The sequence below is a fragment of the Ambystoma mexicanum genome, chromosome 7q (assembly GCF_040938575.1).
Source record: "Ambystoma mexicanum isolate Mex_15411 chromosome 7q, UKY_AmexF1_1, whole genome shotgun sequence".
NCBI classification, from domain to species: Eukaryota; Metazoa; Chordata; class Amphibia; order Caudata; family Ambystomatidae; genus Ambystoma; species Ambystoma mexicanum.
In genome coordinates, this window is record NC_090941.1 from 488,882,970 (window position 1) to 488,901,461 (window position 18,492).

The window sequence follows — 18,492 nt, forward strand, 5'->3', positions numbered from 1 at the left end:
TTTTGCCATTGTTTCTCGTCTTTATGTCTTGTACATAATCATCTTCATTTGGATCAGTCGCTTCAGTTGCTCACTTGAGTGAAGCATCACGGCCCATGAACTGACCTCTGGTCTTGCAGATTGCTATGTGTGACAGGCAGTGTGCTGCCTGTATATCTACTTCAACAGCTATGAAGATCTTTGACTTCCCCATGCTGTACGGTAGGAGTGCACACACAAAACATTCTTCCTCTGAAGTTCGTCTTCCAACTTCCTTCATGTGTTGGTACCATATGTTGTTTCCCAAGTGTGCTGTGCTGTCCAAGTAATTGTTTAATTCATTATTGTCTTCTTGTGGGCTCCTTCTAATTCTTATGGTCTTCCTGTAGTTTCCTATAACCACATCCTTAAACACATCCCTATAGCTTCTTCTCGCTGGAGGATTCTCAGGTATCTTCATCAATGATCCGGCCTTTGCAGCTGGGGAGCAGGTGTAAGTGGATCTAGGTCACCTGGCCTAAGCACCACCTACCTGGTGCCTTCCTGCTTGCCGCTCTTTTTCCCTACTTAAGGAGACCTCCAGCCTCTTTTCCTTTGCAGCTGGGGAGCAGGTGTTAGTGGATCTAGGTCACCTGGCCTAAGCCCCGCCGGCATGATGCCTTCCTAGTTTCCGCTCTTTTTCACCATTTAGCAAGTCACGCCCACCTGGTGCCTTCCTGCTTGCTGCTCTTTTTCCTACTTAAGGAGCCCTCCAGCCTTTTTTCCTTTGCAGTTGGGGAGCAGGTGTAAGTGGATCTAGGTCGCCTGGCCTAAGCACCACCCACCTTCTTAGCCCTGCCTCTTCCTTCCTGCTCTTAACTCTTGGATCAAGGTTGTCTATCGCCCGGGCGTCCTAAGCGAAGGACAGTCAAAGAAAAGGGCAATTGCGGTTTGGACCTGTTCGGACCAGGAGGATCCAGGGTCCGACCCCCTGCTAAGACAGCAGGTAAGCATGCACCAACACGTGTTTACACCCTCTGTCCACACAGGCCACCCCCCCCTCTCTGGTCCCCCCATGTTGTTCCTTTGTGCTACCCCCTTCCCGCACACAGGAGTCTGTCCTGATACATTCTGGTTTCACCATCACCGTCTTATGGCCAATGCTGGATTTTACTTTTATGGACTTTATTGATTCACCCTTTCTCAACTCTCATGCTGGACTTCCTTTGCATCTTGTACTCATGGTGGCCCTGAATCATGCTGTTCCGATCTTCATCTTGAACCCTAGCTTGCAACATTATGTGTTACTACTGATTTCTGCAATTGTATTCGCTATCCCCTCTTGCTTCTCCACTCTTTTTGACTGCTTACTCTCTGTTCTCTCCTCCTCTCCCTTTCTCCCTTTTCTTATGTCGTCCCCTCCTCCCCTTACTTTCTTCTATGCACTTACTCTATCAGAATTGTCCCTGGACCTAGTATGATAGCAACCTCATCTGTCGCTCCCCCATCCCCTTACTGTCCCCCCTCCTCCCTCCAGCACTATCTGAAACGTTGTCAGGCCTAGTACGATAGTTGCTTGTTTTGTTCCTCCCCTCCCTTTCTGCACCCCTCTCCCTCACCTTTTGTTTTTCTCCGGCTCTACCTGAAATGTCGGCAGGCCTAGTACGGTAATTGCCTGTCTGTTTCCATTTCCTTCCCACTCTCCCCCTCCCTTCCTTATCTATGTCTTAGCTCTTGCACTATCTGCAATGTCGTCAGGCCGAGTACGATAGTTAATTTCACATCCTTACTGTTCATGGCCTGTAAGAATGTCGTTGTATTTTCCCTTGTTCCCTCCCTTGCCTTGAAGCGCTTTGAAACACATTGTGTATAGGCCCTATATAAATAAACTATCATATATCATATCATTATACAGACATCTACCCTTGGTTCCTGGTGAGGGTTCAGTGTTACTGATAGGATAGAACAGATCAGGTCTCCCAGTGAGCTGTCCTAGTCTATATATAATCTTGTCCCATTATGAGTGAACAGATTTACCCTGTCACTTGTGGCATTTCTCCTCCCTGAATTCAGTATCTGTCCTCTACCTGTTGTTTGCGACAGTTGCATCGGCGACTGTTGAGACTATCCCTGTGGAAAATGTGTCACATTCTGTGGTTGCAAACTTTGCTGTACTCCCGGCTCTTGCTGGTGCACCGTGTGATTCATTTCCACCCTGCTGCGAGAACGCAGATGGATTCACCATCCCTCCTCTTGAGAGCTGTTCGTTTTGCACCATGCCTTGACTTCTGAATGTGTGTGCTAGATGCCCTGTCATTCCACACGTCCAACATATTGGCGGTGGTCTGATCATTTGCCCATTTTGCATATCCTGGTTTCCATTTTGCATATTTTGAAAACTTCCCTGATTACTCTGCCATCCTCTTCCTCAAAGGCCTCTTCCCCTTTGGTAAAGCCCGTTATTGTTTTGATCAAAATGTCTCTGACTATTGGCCTGCTGCATGTTTGATCCATCTGTGTTAATTATCATTGCCCCCTCAATGGCATACTTTGGTAATGTTTTCTGCACCAATTTAGCCTCTTCACCTTTCCGTGCAACGTCCTTTTTGTGATTCTTTTCTTGCAGCAGCCTGCAATAGTGCATGATAGTCAACTGTATTTCAGGCCATGGCTTTGCCTCAATCCCTACCAATTTCTTGAGCTGCTCCTGTACCTGTTCTGGCAGCCCTCAGAACAATATATGGTAAAACACGGGTATAGATTGACCCCAAGATTCCTGAGTTTCCAGCACTCAGGCGTCTTGGAAATTCTGAATGTAAAGCAAAGGATCATCTGACTCCTTCATCTTGCGTGTCACTAATGCTCTCATATCCGAAGTGTCCGTGTATAGCACTCAAAGCACTTTCCATACCACGGTTCTGCAATAGTTAAACAGCGCTCTGTCATGCGCGGTATTAACTGTAGTAACTCCAGGGTAACCTGCTCGTACCCACACATCGTCCGCTCTATCACCAAGTATGGCGATTAAAAGACCCTTAATATCCCTTATAGCTAAAGGTGTTCCCTCCTGTCATTTTTTCTAACTCATGTATCCATTTCCCGGCTCCAAATGTCAACATAGGGAGCTTATTTTTCAGGTTTTCTCTGTCCATGTGAGGCCAGGGTATATATTGTGGTCTCGTTCCTCCCTTTTCTAGTAAAAGGAACTGTGACACATGACACTCCTTTTCCTCTCCCATCATTTTTCTGTCTACCGCAGGGGAAATATACTTGCATCTCGGTCTACCTGACAATGTTCTTAGTCTGCTCACATAGTGCGGTCGGAGACCCCCCCCCTCTGACCGTACGATACTCCTTCATGCCGATCTGATTGTGTGGCTAACTCTGATGCTTTAGGTGTAGATCCACTAGAATCTGATCATCTTACTCCCTTTGCCCTAGAGAAGTGTTTTTCATGTCTTCTCTTATCTTCTCTTTCTTCACATTCTTCTCTTTCTTCTCTTTCTGCGTCCGATGCTGTCTGCGCCCAACTTGTGCAACATCTCTCATCCTCCTCATTTCTGGTTAGGGTCAGCCTATCCAATGACAGCTCTCTATTTCTGCTACTTCGTGAGGCGTCCTCAGTATCGTACAACTGGGTGCTCTCCAGAAGTTCATCCTCTTCTTCCCTTTGGGGTATTCCTTCTAGCCCCATCTCATCATATATTCTATCGATCGTCTCCCCGATGCTTCTGGTGTCGAAGTCATCTTCGATATTTGCCCTAGACGTGCCTGGTACTGAATCGTACTCAGGAAAGAATTCTTCTATATCTTCCCAGCCTACTACTGGATCTCTTTCCAGATATTCTAGATCCCGTGCTCTCTGTCTTCGTTTACGTTCTATGTCGTCATCAAACTCTCTACGCTTCCTCTCTTCCTCTATGACCTTATCTTCTTCTTGTTTCCTTGCATCTCTTTGTTCATTTGCCCTTTGCATTTCCACATTCCTTTGTCTTTTTATTCTCTTCTCCCGTATCTTTCGCTCTTCTTCTTCTATTCTCCTTCGTTCTATTCTATCTCGATCATCAGCTGTTCTCTGCTTGTGAACGCGTTTTATCTGTTCTTCTGCCTTTTCCTGTTTTCTGACCCGTTCCTCATGATACAGCTGCTCTCATTTCTGTCTATCCTTTTTCTTAGCCCCTTCGTCTCTTGATCAGTATTCCTTTTCCTTTCTCTCTAGCTCATCCCTTTTGTCTCTTCTCCTCCATGCCTTTACCGTCGAGTTTCAATAATATCTGACCTCCCATCCATTCGTTCTGTGTAAATACCATCTCATCAGTCCTATCCTCATCTCCCTTCCATCTCTTTTCCTCTCTTCCCATATCTAGAGGTGTACTTGCTTGTGCTTGGTCTCTTTTTCCCTTTTCATGCCTCTCCTTGTCCTTTGGGACTTTGGAGGTAATATTTCTGTCTCTGTCCTTCTCTGGACTTTCATCACTAGTTTGCATAGGTGACTCATATGACGGGATACTATACCCCGTGGCTGCTTTAAGTTCTCTCAACAGGTATAATCCTTCGTCTTTACTAGCTTCGCTTTTTGTTTCAGATGCTGCGGGTGGCGCAGAAGGCTCTTTACCCCCTCTGTGCATACATTCAGTATCCAATCTAACGGTGGCACCTCCTCCTTTTCTTGTTGGTACATTTTCCAAAGCTCTAAACTAGCTAGGCGTTTGTCTAACTTTTTGCCCGTGTATGTGGCGTGCAAATATGTCATCATGTGCTGTAGGACCGTTTTAGATAGCGAGCCACCTTGGGGCCATGGCATAAACATTTTGTTTGTGGTTCCTTTAACCCATTCTGCACTGTACTGTTTAAGCTTAGGTGCATGCTTCGGCAACTGTTTGCACGTGTGGCAATGGTGTAATGTCTTCTATGCTTAACCTGTTTAGTTTCTCCTCTATTACGACACTTAATTATGCTCTACGTTTCACAATCAAGATCAACAATATGAGTGAGCACCAATCGTCGCAAACTGAACTCCTGTTTTTTCCAACAAAAATGTCACTCTTATTTTTGCCAACTTCAACCATCAATCAATGCCATGCAACATCATAACATCACAATTGCACAATTTTCCTGCTATTTTAAAAGTTTTTTTTACCTTATATCGTTCGTAAACAACAACATAAAACATATAACGGACAAGACAGACTTCGGCCGGCTACACAAATCTCATGCCATCTGCTTCCTCAGATGCATTCTGCCCCCAATTGTATTCTGACATGGAATTTAAGCTCATTTCTTTCAGATCGTCTTTAATCGATTCTGGTCCTCTACGTCGTCCTATTCATTCAGGACCTCAAATGAAAGCTTCTTCTAGCGCTCTTTAAAACCTAACAAAACTGGGCGTATACTCTCTTACCTCAGTCACTCCCGGTATCTCTTTATTGCTCGGCCACCCTCAAGTTAATATTTTCCCCTTATATATACATTATACTCTTACTCTGACGTTATTTTTGTCCCACCTCCCTCCGTTACCTTCCCTTTACTTGTTTCAAGGCCTAAAACTTTTTGGCAAAGCATTCAGTCTTCTTCACTCACCATATGCATTTTTTTCCTCTCCGGACGCTCGGGATCACCACCTTCGTTGCCGCCTCTCCATGCTGTTCGTCCGATCAGCTGCTCGTAGAAGTGGGAAGGGATTTTTGGGGGAAAGCAAAGGTTCCTTCAGACCTAACCTGCAGGGTTTTAAATTAAACTAGCCATTACCTACGGGGAGCTTCTCGTTCTATCAGCCAGATGGCAAAGGACTCGTGATATTGCCGAGGACCCGAAGTTACTTATGTCGACGGCCAATGGGTGTCTTATCTAATCTAACCATCTAATCTCTGCTACCAAGTGAACTGGGTAGACCCCAGCCAGCCCATAAGACTGGGGGTCTCCAAACAGCCCTTTAAGATGAGCAGCAGCACCCTCGCGATAGATGGGGATACAGATTCGTACTCTCACATCAAATAATAATGACAACTCAATAGTTTGGCAAAGGTAGTCCGTTTAATGACAAGTACAGAAAACGGGGAGTTCAATGAACATCAGCAACCGCTAATCTTCCTTCTTGCTTAAATTCCAATTAATTAAAAAAACATCATTTATACCAAAAACTCATCATCACTGACGTTTAATCTTAAAAACCTAACATGCAACTCAATTGGTTATAGGAAGGTAACTTTAATATAGGTACTATATCTGAATATGGTAACAGGGAGAGGGGATTGGTTAATAATGTCAGGTGGGGAAACTAAGCCCTTCCTTCGAACTGGCTACTGTAAACGTCACTAAAAGTACGACGTCCCATTGGCTCTACTATCTATAGGACCCTATATTACATGGTCCACTATGATTGGGTTGGCATGCATCCCACACATTCTTTTCCACTTGCGCTTAGCAGTATGCAGATTAATTGGCCAGGTGCAGGGAGTAAGCCTGCACCCCATCTTTCCTTCAATTTATGGTACACCCATGCATCACCTCAGTGGCTGCGTGTCAATTACTGCTTTGCAGTTTGGCCTTGAGTCTGCCTCTTGGTCTGAGAAAGTTTTAGGAGGATGGGTACGACGAGGCTCCATGCATAGGTGTGAAAGTCTCATCCCTTTCTGCCGCCTTGGCACGTGACTAGGACACCGTGAAATCGGTCTCTTCTTCATGCAGTTCTGTGTATTTGATTTAATTCTGTCAGTTGTATACCATCTGCGCTTATCTCAACCTTGCTGAACAGGAGACTCTTGTTATTCTTATCTCTAGTTGAAGGCATCGCCTGCCTATTCCAGCCTGAAACGACCTGGTCCTCTTTGCAGGGTTACCTTGAGTGAGGTTTCTCTTGTCTTTACTCTTAGATGATTTGTAGCTGTGGCCTTTCCCTCTTGAACCCTTTAGTAACCTCTATTCAATTCTGCTCATGTGCCTAGTGGATTTTTCACTCATCTATAAAGTGCTTTTGAGGTAGATATATGTATAGTTGGCGCCTGCTGCAATCTACTTTCTACCAAGCATAGCAAGCTCCATAATTTATTTGCTTCTTGCGGTTTCTTGCGTATGTGCACATTTAAACTGACTTAATGTCTTTGAACTGGATCTGGCATAAGTTTCTTCATCTTGAAATCAACCGTTTCACCTTAGGCCCATGATGTCACTTATCCATGGCGTTTCGTCCTTTTGTCAACATTCTTAGGTCCTTATATGCTCTCAATGTGCATCTGTCCGATTTCTCATGACGTCATCAGTCGTCTTCTTTTAGCATCTTCTTGGTTTCTTCGGTTATTCCATTCTGACAACCGCTCCTTTGTCGTGTCTGTGGATATGGATTTCTCAATGGGCACCTTACTATCCAGGTTTGCTTAGGTGTTGGTACTTCAATAGGTGCTATTATTCCGACTGTGGCTCTCTGCTGGTTCATCTGTTCTTCATATGTCACATATTTTGGCACGAAAGTTCCTGGCACTTTGAAGGGGGTGCCTGGGGTGCGGACGATGTCTGGCACTTCCTCTTCACATCCAAAACCAGAACTAAGCAAGTGAAACTGGACGCATTTGCGAAAACAGCGTGCACAATAGGAGTTAAGACTCCGCCCGGATCAGAGCAACAAGGAGCAATGGAGCAGAACGGAGGAGACCAACAGGTCCTGGCGGTGATGGCGGCCTTAAAAACAGCATTAGAAACCAAGATGGATGCAATCAGTGTAGACGTGAACCTATTGAGGCAGGATGTCAGAGCATTAGCTGAAAGAACAATGACCTTATAGAAACAAGTGTCAGAGAATGCAGATGGCATTAAAGGCCAATAGCGAAGACATCACAACACTACAACAGCAAGTGAGAAACCTAGAGGTGCGAGTCGAGGACGCCGAAGGCCGAGCTAGGAGAAACAACGTCAGGATTGTTGGCCTCCCAGAGGGTGAAGAGGGGACAAACCCCACCAACTTCATTGAAAATATGCTGCTGCAGGAGATTGGCCCATGTGCCCTCATGCAGGATTCACAGTGGAGCGGGCACACAGGTCTCTGGCCCGATAACCGCCGCCAGGAGCCCGACCGAGGCCGATTATAGCCTGCATACTGAACTATAAGGACAGAGAAAATCTTAGAATATTTCAGAAAAGGCGGCACGATACAAATAGCGTTGGCGCACATCACAGCGTATCCTGACTACACCCTGCAGAGGCAAAACGAGAGGATGCACTTTGCCTCAGAAAGAGAAGGCTCTGTGAATCTGGACTCAGATACATGCTGCTATACCCGGTGCAACTTAAGGTCATGCAGAACAGCCGATCAGTGTTTTTAGATATGTCAGAAAAGGCGCACAAATGGATGAACTGCGAGAATCTGCCGGCAGGAACAGAAAGACAAGGGAAAAGCACAGCAGAAAAATAAAGAGTATCCAGAGAAACTAGCAGCACGAGATGGGGCTGTGCCAAAAGTGCGGCTGGAAATAACTGAACATTTCTTTTTCTAATCTCATGGTCGGTTTCTTGTCTGGACTATACTTGACTACAGATCATAGTGAATAGCAGGAGAGGACACACCATAGCCAAAGCAGGCGATATACAAGCCACGATAGAAGGGGAGCTGTCTAGAGCAGAGGCTTTGTTAGAAGAAATAGACCATGCAACATGCATGACTGCAGACAAGGCCTGTGAAACCACCCAGATGCAGCAGGAATGCTTGAAGCATTTGGATTGGTTAGGCACCCTGAATTACTCAAAATATGTTGAAAAACAACATGCAGAGGGAGACAAAGCGGGATGCCTGCTGGCCTGGCTGTGTAAAAATGAAGCGAAACGCAACATGATAAGGTCCATCGAGAGTGAGATGCAACAGTGAAAATGACACAGGAAGGTATAAACAAATGTTTTCTTGAATATTATAAAGTGCTGTACGGGGAGAGCTTTGGAACACAGTCCTCCGAGATGGATGAGGCTCTGGTCCAGATTAACCTCCCATTCCTAGACGCAGAAGCCACAGCAAAGCTTGAAGCCCCCATAACAGCAGAGGAATTAGAAGCCACAATTAGAGGGTTACCTACAGGCAAAATTCCAGGCACGGACGGATTGCCTAGTGAGTTTTACAAGGAATATAAGGCGTATATAGTGCAGCCATTGCTGGCCATGCTTGATGAAGCATGGGAAAAGGGGGCCTCCCGACGAGACTTAGAGTCCATTATTATACCACTGCTTAAAAGCAAACAAACCAGACTGTGAGTCATATAGACTGTCACTGCTAAATCAAGACGGCAAAATACTTACTGCCCTACTCGCCAATAGGCTTAAGACTGTAATACCTACACTAGTACACCGGGACAAAACTGGTTACGTGCCAGAGAGGAACATCTCATGGAACCTCCGAAGGTTGCATCACAAAATAGACCACACCAAATATAGCAATTAGCAATACACAGAAGCATCACTGGGCGTTTGATTCAGTTAGATGGCCATGGCTGCTACCGACTCTTAAGAATTTTGGTATGGGGCCTTCATATATCCGATGGGTACGACTATTATATAGCAGCCCGATAGCCAGAGTAAAAATGGGTAATCAAATCTCCGAGCAGTGGGAGCTGCAAAAGGGTACAAGACAGGGATGTCTATGGTCCCCTACGCTGTTCATATTAGCGCTAGAGCCCAAGCTGCATGCCTCCGGTAGGAATACAAAGTGGCATGCACACTGCAAATGGCACTTGATCTCCTTATATGCTGATGATATGCTGTTATATCTGCAGCAACCAGAAACTAACCATCAGTACATATTGGAAATACTAGCGCTACTTGGATATCTCAAGCATAATGTTGAGTAGAAAAACACCTAGCCTGTTCCCGCTGGCGGGATATAGGGGGGAACCCGCGAACACATTACCGGTACTCCCGCTATGGTGGGAAACGGAAACCTTTCGATACCTGGGGGTGGACATCTATTATGGACCCAAAATGAATATATACATAACACACTACGGGCGGCCAGTAAAGTGGAGAAATCCATGGAATTTTGGGCGAAGCTGCCCCTTTCACTGTTGGGGAGAACCGTAATAGGGGAATGGCTCTGGGCTCCAAAGCGATCTTTCCCCAGCGGAGTCATCAATCATTTTGCGATCAGACCGCTACTACACTTGTGGTAGAATAAGGGAGAAATGAAAGGACTTCCAACGTGGCCATCTCCGATGATATGCATTTGGGCTCCCCCTGTGAGGAATTACATTTTGGACCCCAAGCGATATCAGAGTTGGTATGAGGCAGGTCTTGAAAGAGTTGGACAAATTATAAAAGCGCAGGGCTGTATAACAATTCAGGACTTGGAATCCGGCTTGCAGATAAGGCCCCTAGAAGTGTTTAAGTTCCTGCAGTTAAAAGGAATAGTGATGGCTGCAAAATGGAAGGAGAAACTCCAGAGAGAACTCACCACCATGGAGAGAATCCTAAGCGAATCCACTCAAACCAAAGGCCTCATCTCGCGGCTATATGCAGCCCTGCTAGAAGCGAAAGGAAATAAAACTAACTGTCTAAGAAGGAGATGGCAAAGGGACATGGGCCCACTAAAGTCAGACCGCCTATGGTCTCAAATGTGCAAGGCAGCGTACAAAACTTTGATTTCAGCCCAATACAAATTACATGGTATAAAATTGCTACATAGGTGGCAATTTGACCCTAAACGACTCTCTAAAATGTTTGAACGAGCGAGCCCCTTATGCTGGAGAGGTTGCGGGGACCATGCTGACTACTGGCATATGTGGTGGTCCTGCCCGAAAACTCAAGCCTACTGGAAAGAGGTGCTGGCCTGGATTAGAAAGGTAGAGGGAATCCCTTGTGAATGCGACCCTAGATTAGTCCTGTTTGGTTTGGAACAACAATAGGATTGCTGGAGGCATGTCCCCCATATGACGCATTTCTTACTTCTGGCAGCAAGGGCTTGTATCACCATAAGTTGGAATTCAGATGCCCTCCCATCAGGAGCAACTTGGGCCCGAAAAGCGAGGGATCTCTGTGAGATGGAGAACATTACAGGTGCCCTCCACAATATCACCCAGAGTAGGGAAATGGAGTGGGCTCCCTTCTTCGACGTCTACAAGTGACCAGAAAGGAAACCGACGTAGTTACACGCAAAGGAACTGATTGCAACCACCCCAAAGTCTTACTATTTTGTCACTGGGGCGAGGGGGTGAGGAGGAGTTGGAACAAATCAGCGTTGCTTTATTTAAGAAATGTTTGTTATGTGTAATTGAAGAAAATGCTTAATAAAATCAAATATTCAAAAAAAAGATGGTGGTCCTTCCTCAGCTGCTCCATTACTTCACCAATGTCCCCTATAACATCCCCAAGAGTTCCTTTCATAGGCTAGATACAGTATGCCAAGGGGTTCTTGTGGCATAATACCAGAAACAGGATAGCACTCGAGTTACAGAAACCATACGACCAAGGAGGTATAAGGGCCCCTAACTTTGAGGTGTATTATGTAGCGAGTTAGTTGCAGTTCATCACAAGGTGGTTGTCTGATAAGCCGACACAAGATACTCCCCTACTGCAATCCGTGTGCACCCCGTTCTTCCTGAAGGAAGAAGTATGGATATAAGAGTCACGAAGGCTCAACCCCCACTCCTGCTAGCGGTTCGGCAAGGCCGTTTGGCACAGAGCATATGGCCTGTTATGGAATCAGGCTCCATATTCACCCCAAATCCCACTGGTAGCGCTGGAAGTCAATGATTTACAATTCCGGCTCAGTTTTTTTGGATTTATTGGGAGCCCCGGGGGGTGGCGGCGATTGGGGACCTGGTCAAAGAGGGGGAACTGGTGGCCTTTAACACACTCACCGAGGAGACAGGGTTACATGAAGGTCAATACATGGTGTATGCCTCAGTCTGCAAAATGATAAAACAGGGGGCAGACTAGAACAGTACGAAGCTATAGAAACACTGTACGACACCTCAGAAGGATGTCATGTAGTGTCAAGACTATATGAGTTAATAATCACCCAGTGCAATGACAGACTGGAGCAAACCCGAAACAAATGGGAGAGGGACCTGGGCGCACCAATTGTAGATAATGCATGGAGGAAAGCACTGGGACATCAAAAAAGGGTATCTAGAAATGCCAACTTACAACAAATACAATTATACGTGACCAACAGGGCAAACCTGACCCCACGGATGATAGTGAGAGGATGATAGCGAGATGTAATAAGGTCCCAGAACAATATTGCCCCAACTGCGGCTTGGGAGATGCCGACATGGTACATATGTTCTGGGCTTGTAGAGAGATCCAACACTATTGGGGGCTATAGCATGTATACTGTCAAAGGCAGGCATAACACTGGACATACAATCTCCCACAGCATGCTTGCTTGGAACCTTACTATGCCTTAAACAGGCGAGGCACTTGAATAAACTAAAATACCTAGCATATGTGCTAGCGAAACATAGGAGAGCGATGAGCTGGAAGGGGCACAAATGCCCGGAGACACCAGTAAGGTGGAAAGACCTTAAGAAATGGTTGCACGCCGAGACCGCAGTGTGGCAAGAGGCGACCCGATTGGGGAGGAACTAAAGTAACACCGACCTAGAAGCTTGGAGGCTACTACTGCAAGAACTGTTTGCCTCAGCACAGTCAGGCCATGAAGGGTCAAGGGAAGATCAGCCATCTGAGGCCGACTACGACAACCAGACACAAACCCCAAAAGGAGCGATGCAACGAACATAGTAGTGTGAACTGTGTGGGATAGGCTGTAGGGTAAGGGGGAGTTGCTGGGGTGGGAAGAAACAGATGTAAACACCTGTCAAAATGTACATGCACTCTAAGATAAGTCTGTAAGTTATGAAAAATGTTAATACATTTCTTTTTTTAAAGTAATAAATGCTTGCGGCACATGGATTCTGAAGATGATAGGACATGACGTGCCCGCGAATCGGACCAAGCCAGCAAGTGGAAAATGAAACATTATGCAGACACAAGAAAGAGAACAAGGCAGCAGGGTATTCACATAGGTTTTTATTTATTTTACATTTGGGTAACGCTCAGACCCCCAGGTATCACGGTGATTGTATAGAGAAATCGCATGGAGAGGATTAACAAGTCATAGAGTAAGAAGGCAGCTTAGATTAGTCATAAATAAAGTGTTAGTCATGCTTATTGAACAACAATGTTTTCAACCGTTTCTTGAATGCAGAGTAGGAGGATTCGGGGGACCGCTAGGGTAAGCTGGTTGGAGGAACGGAGTGAGCAACTGTGCTGTTTCCTTGTGATGCAGCGGTTAAGGTAGATGGGGGCTTCATTGTGGATGCAGCAGTGAGCTAATGATAGAGTTTTAAAGTCAATCCTTGCTTTTATTAGTAACCAATGGACTTCTCAGCGGGTGGCAGAGATATGGTCTGATTGGTGAATGCCCAGTGCCGCTCGCAGGGCTTTGTTTTGAAGCAGCTGTAATTTGGCGAGATTAGCCATGGAAGTGCTTTTGAGGAGGGCATTGCAGTAGTCTAGACTGATATGCAAATGGATATTTCCCATCTGTGAAGGTACAGTGAGCAAAAAGCAATGGCTGCGAACTCTCAATGTGGTTAATAACCACTGAACAGGTTATCATGCCTTGTTCTTTCGAGAGAGGGGCGCCTGCTACCTTTTTTGTATTTTTGAAAGGAACTTGGGGTTGGTCACCCTAGGTTACCTGGGGGCAACCAGACGTGGACTCCCTGCTCACTGTGCTTAGAGAGGCTCAGCTTCACCTCACTGATGATGCCCAACTAGGCTGAAACACGTGTATGGGGTTGCTGATGGTACTCTTGTTCAGAGAGGAATTGCCATAGCATTTCGGTGCTGGACTGCCCTTGTGGGCGGGACAAAGACTGATATGCAAATGGATATTTCCCATCTGTGAAGGTACAGTGAGCAAAAAGCAATGGCTGCAAACTCTCAATGTGGTTAATAACCACTGAACAGGTTATCATGCCTTGTTCTTTCGAGAGAGGGGCGCCTTCTACCTTTTGTGTATTTTTGAAAGGAACTTGGGGTTGGTCACCCTAGGTTACCTGGGGGCAACCAGACGTGGGCTCCCTGCTCACTGTGCTTAGAGAGGCTCAGCTTCACCTCACTGATGATGCCCAACAAGGCTGAAACACGTGTATGGGGTTGCTGATGGTACTCTTGTTCAGAGAGGAATTGCCATAGCATTTCGGTGCTGGACTGCCCTTGTGGGCGGGACAAAGACTGATATGCAAATGGATATTTCCCATCTGTGAAGGTACAGTGAGCAAAAAGCAATGGCTGCGAACTCTCAATGTGGTTAATAACCACTGAACAGGTTATCATGCCTTGTTCTTTCGAGAGAGGGGCGCCTGCTACCTTTTTTGTATTTTTGAAAGGAACTTGGGGTTGATCACCCTAGGTTACCTGGGGGCAACCAGACGTGGACTCCCTGCTCACTGTGCTTAGAGAGGCTCAGCTTCACCTCACTGATGATGCCCAACAAGGCTGAAACACGTGTATGGGGTTGCTGATGGTACTCTTGTTCAGAGAGGAATTGCCATAGCATTTCGGTGCTGGACTGCCCTTGTCGGCGGGACAAAGACTGATATGCAAATGGGTATTTCCCATCTGTGAAGGTACAGTGAGCAAAAAGCAATGGCTGCGAACTCTCAATGTGGTTAATAACCACTGAACAGGTTATCATGCCTTGTTCTTTCGAGAGAGGGGCGCCTGCTACCTTTTTTGTATCATTGCAGTAGGCTAGTTTGCTCAAGATGATAGCTCTAGATAGCGTGAGGCAATTGTTAGGGCTTAAGAATTTTCTGCTTAGTGAAATGAGTTTAGCAGTTTGAGATTTGGTGGATGCCATAGCATTGACGTGTCGTGGTTAGTTCTGCATCCAGGTAGACCCCTATGGTTTTGGCACATTTAAGGACAGGAATCGTGGAGCCCTCAATGCTCACGGCAACATAGGAAGGGTCAAGTGATTTTAAATGGACGGGTGAGCCTACAATGAATAGCTCCGTCTTCTCATCATTAAGGAAGAGGTTGTGGGTCGCCATCCAGGACTGGATGATGCAGTAGACTTAGTTGATGGTATTGGAGTCGTTGCCATAGCTTCCTGAGAGGGGAATGAGGATTTGCGTGTCATCCGCAAAATTGGTGTAGGTGATACATAGGGTGTCGAGAATATCAAAGAAGGGTTTGGTATAAGTGTTGTAAAGGGTAGGGGTGAGACAGGAGTCTTGCAGGACACCAAATGGGACAATGATAGGGTCAGCAGAGTGATTATCAATTAAGACTCTGGACATACGATCACTTAGGAAGGATTTTATCTAGCTGACTGATTGAGGTGAGAAGTGGAAGGACTTGCACAGGTTTTGACAAAGTATGTCGTAGTCCACGAGATCAAAATCGGCTGAGAGGTCCAGGAATGGTAAGATGCCAGCATTACCAGTTTCTCTGATGCTGTCAAGTTGAATTTTGAGATCGATAAGAACCGTTTCAGTTATGTGTTTTGGTTATGTTATGTTATGTTAGTAATATTTCTTGAGTGCACGGTCACCCAAGGGTATCTTGGCGCTATGGGAGGATGAGAAAGACAGCCCAGACAACGCTTAAGTGTCAGAATAATTAGGTTTTAACAGCCTTTCTAAAGGCTATGTAATTCGAAGTATTCTTTATGCCTAGCGGGAGCTCGTTCCACAAGAATGCAGCAGCAGTGGAGAAGGCTCGCCCGCCAACACGACCCCATTTATATCTTGGTACCACTACACAACCTGCAGAGGCTGAGCGGAGGTCACGGTTTTGGGCGGTACCTACTAAACTTGGCTTGTATGTGCTCGGCGCCCTGATCAACTTAATCCATTGGGTCACTGGTAACCAGTGAAGGGCTCGGAGCACCGGAGTAATATGTGCACCAAAAGGGGAACCAGTAGCGACCCACGGTGCAAGATTCTGCAAACGTTGTAATCATTGTATCTGGCCCTTGGGTTGGGCCAGGTATAGAGAGTTGCAGAAATCTAAGCATGATAGTACCAATTCAGCCACCAACGGAGGACAGAGTGGGACTGGAATCATATAAAGAACCTTCCTAAGAAATTTAATCTGGAAATGACCAGCTTGGCAGACTGTGGTAATCTGTTCATACTACGTGTAGCCGAGAAGATAATCCGTACATTTTTCACCGGAACAGGTAGGGGACCAAGGGAATCAGGCCAGAAAGAGGACACCCAAAGTCTAGGATCAGGGGGACAGCCCACCACCATCACCTCAGTTTTATCCCCATTCAATTTGAGCCAGTTGCAGTTCATCCAATCTCCCATGGCTGCCAGACACTCTCTCAAGCATGACGACACCTCAGCATGATCAAGGTCTAATCTAATCAAAATCTGGGTGTCGTCTGCATATGAGTAGCATATGACACCGAAGGAGCGGATCATACATACAAGGGCCCAAATATAGAAGTTAAATAAGATTGGGGCTAAAGAGGAACCTTGAGGGTGGGAAGCCAAATTGTCTGACGCCGAGGCGTGAGTGCTGTTCAGCAAATTGTTGGCATTGTATGTAGGCAATGCGGTCTAGAATTTTTTGCAGAAAGGGTACTGTAGTGATAGGTCTATAGTTGGTAGGTATAGTCGGGTCCAGTGAGGGTTTGTTTAGTAAGGGGGTGACCCAGGCTGCTTTGATGGTGGTAGGTACTTCGCAGGACTTAAAAGAGGCGCTGACAAATTCTGTTATGGGGGTGAGAGTGTGGGCACAGAGGTTAATGATATTAGCAGGGCAGATATCTCCTTTGCAGTTGGAGGGTTTGAGGGCCTGGATGACCTTCAAAACAGACTGTTCGGATACTGGGCGAAAGGGGAAATTTGGGAGTGGCTCCTGGGGGTTAGGGGTGGGGCTGGAGGGATTATGGTAAGGCATTGCTGTTGGGGACTGGTGCGTAGGCTTGATGGCTAGTGGAGTAGATTGATTTTTGCAGTGTGTGTGGTTTGTATGGTGGTGACCAAACTTTGTTAGGTTGGACTAAGGTGGTAGGAGCAAACAGGTTTTCTAGTTCGCGCAAGATGGTGAAGAATTCCTTAGTGTTGGAACTGGCCAAACTGATTCTGATATAGTAAGAGGCAGCTTTGGTTGTGAATATAGCATCTTTATAAGTCTTAGAGGTGGTGGAGAGGAGTGAGGCATTTCTGGTGGTTGGGTGTTTCTTGTGTAGATGCTCGATGGCTCTTTTCTGTCTACGGAGCTGGACTAATTCATCTGAGAATCAGATGTTAGGTTTGGCTGGTTTTAGGAATTTGTTTTTGAGGGGGCGTGTTGGTCTAGCATGTCTAGAAGGCTAGCATGGTAGTGGTTTGTGAGGGCAATGGGTCTCTTGCAGTTGGGAGGTCCTGTTTCAATGAGGGGACTAGAGTAGGTTTGAGGATATCGTGGATGAGCTTATGAGTGCTTCTTGCAAGGATTTGGGTGGATGACGGTCAGGGTGGCTCTCATGGTTAGAGTGGTGCAGTTTAAATTCAATCAGGTGGTGGGCGGACCATGGGACTGGGCTGATGAGAGAGATGTCAATGGTCAAGTTCGTTTTAAGTATCCAGTTGAGGGTACGCCACTTCATGTGAGTGGGGGCAGAGACATGTGAGAAGTTCATGTTGTGAAGGGCTTGGTGGCTTTATGATCGGTGTGATCATTGAAACCCAGTCTAAAGTCACCTTAGATTATGCATTTTCTGGCTAGTTTGAGGAAGTGTATTATGAGGAGGGGATCTCGGAATCAGGAGAGTTGGGAGCATTAGGTTGTCAGTAGAGCAAAATAATGGTGAATGATGTATGTGAATTGGTCTTAAGCCTACGTAGTAGTGTTTTGTAACCCTCCATTGGAGGTAAAGGAAGGGTGTTGATCTGGAGGTCAGATTTGTAGAAAACTGCTACTCCGCCACCAATGGCGCTGGCACGGTCAGTTCTATGGATCAAGTAGTTGGGTGGGATGGCTATGCTGAGCATAGGACCTGAGGCACTATGAAGCCAGGATTCTGTAATGGCTAATAGGTCAATTTGGTTGTCAGTGATGAGGTTGTGAGCTTCTATAGCGTGGACGCCCAAGGATCTGATTTTAATGAGGGGGCAGTTTAGTGGTTTGTTCAGGGAAATGGGCGTGGGATTGGTAGGACTCATAGCAGAGGGCAGGTGTTTGGGAGGTTTGGGGTTGAAAAGTCTGATTGGATAGCCTGTCCAATCTGAGGTTGACTGGGATAGGGTATAGAAGTTGTTGGAGGTCAGGCGGGCGTCAGGAAGTTGTTTAGTCTTTGAGCTCCTATGAAGGGGGATATAGCGTTCGTGTGATAGGGCTTAGAGGGCATGGGCAACACGTGGTGTTCGGTATATTGTGGGAGATGGGGGCCTTGTTGCGAGGTAAGATGCTGTTTGCATGCATAACAATAGTATATGGGGGAGAGGTATCATTTTGAAGCATGGAGTGTTACATGTTAGGTTATCAAACAGGGTGGTAAGCTTATCAGAGTAAGATTGTTGGGTAAGTCCGAAAGTAACACCATTAGTTATACTA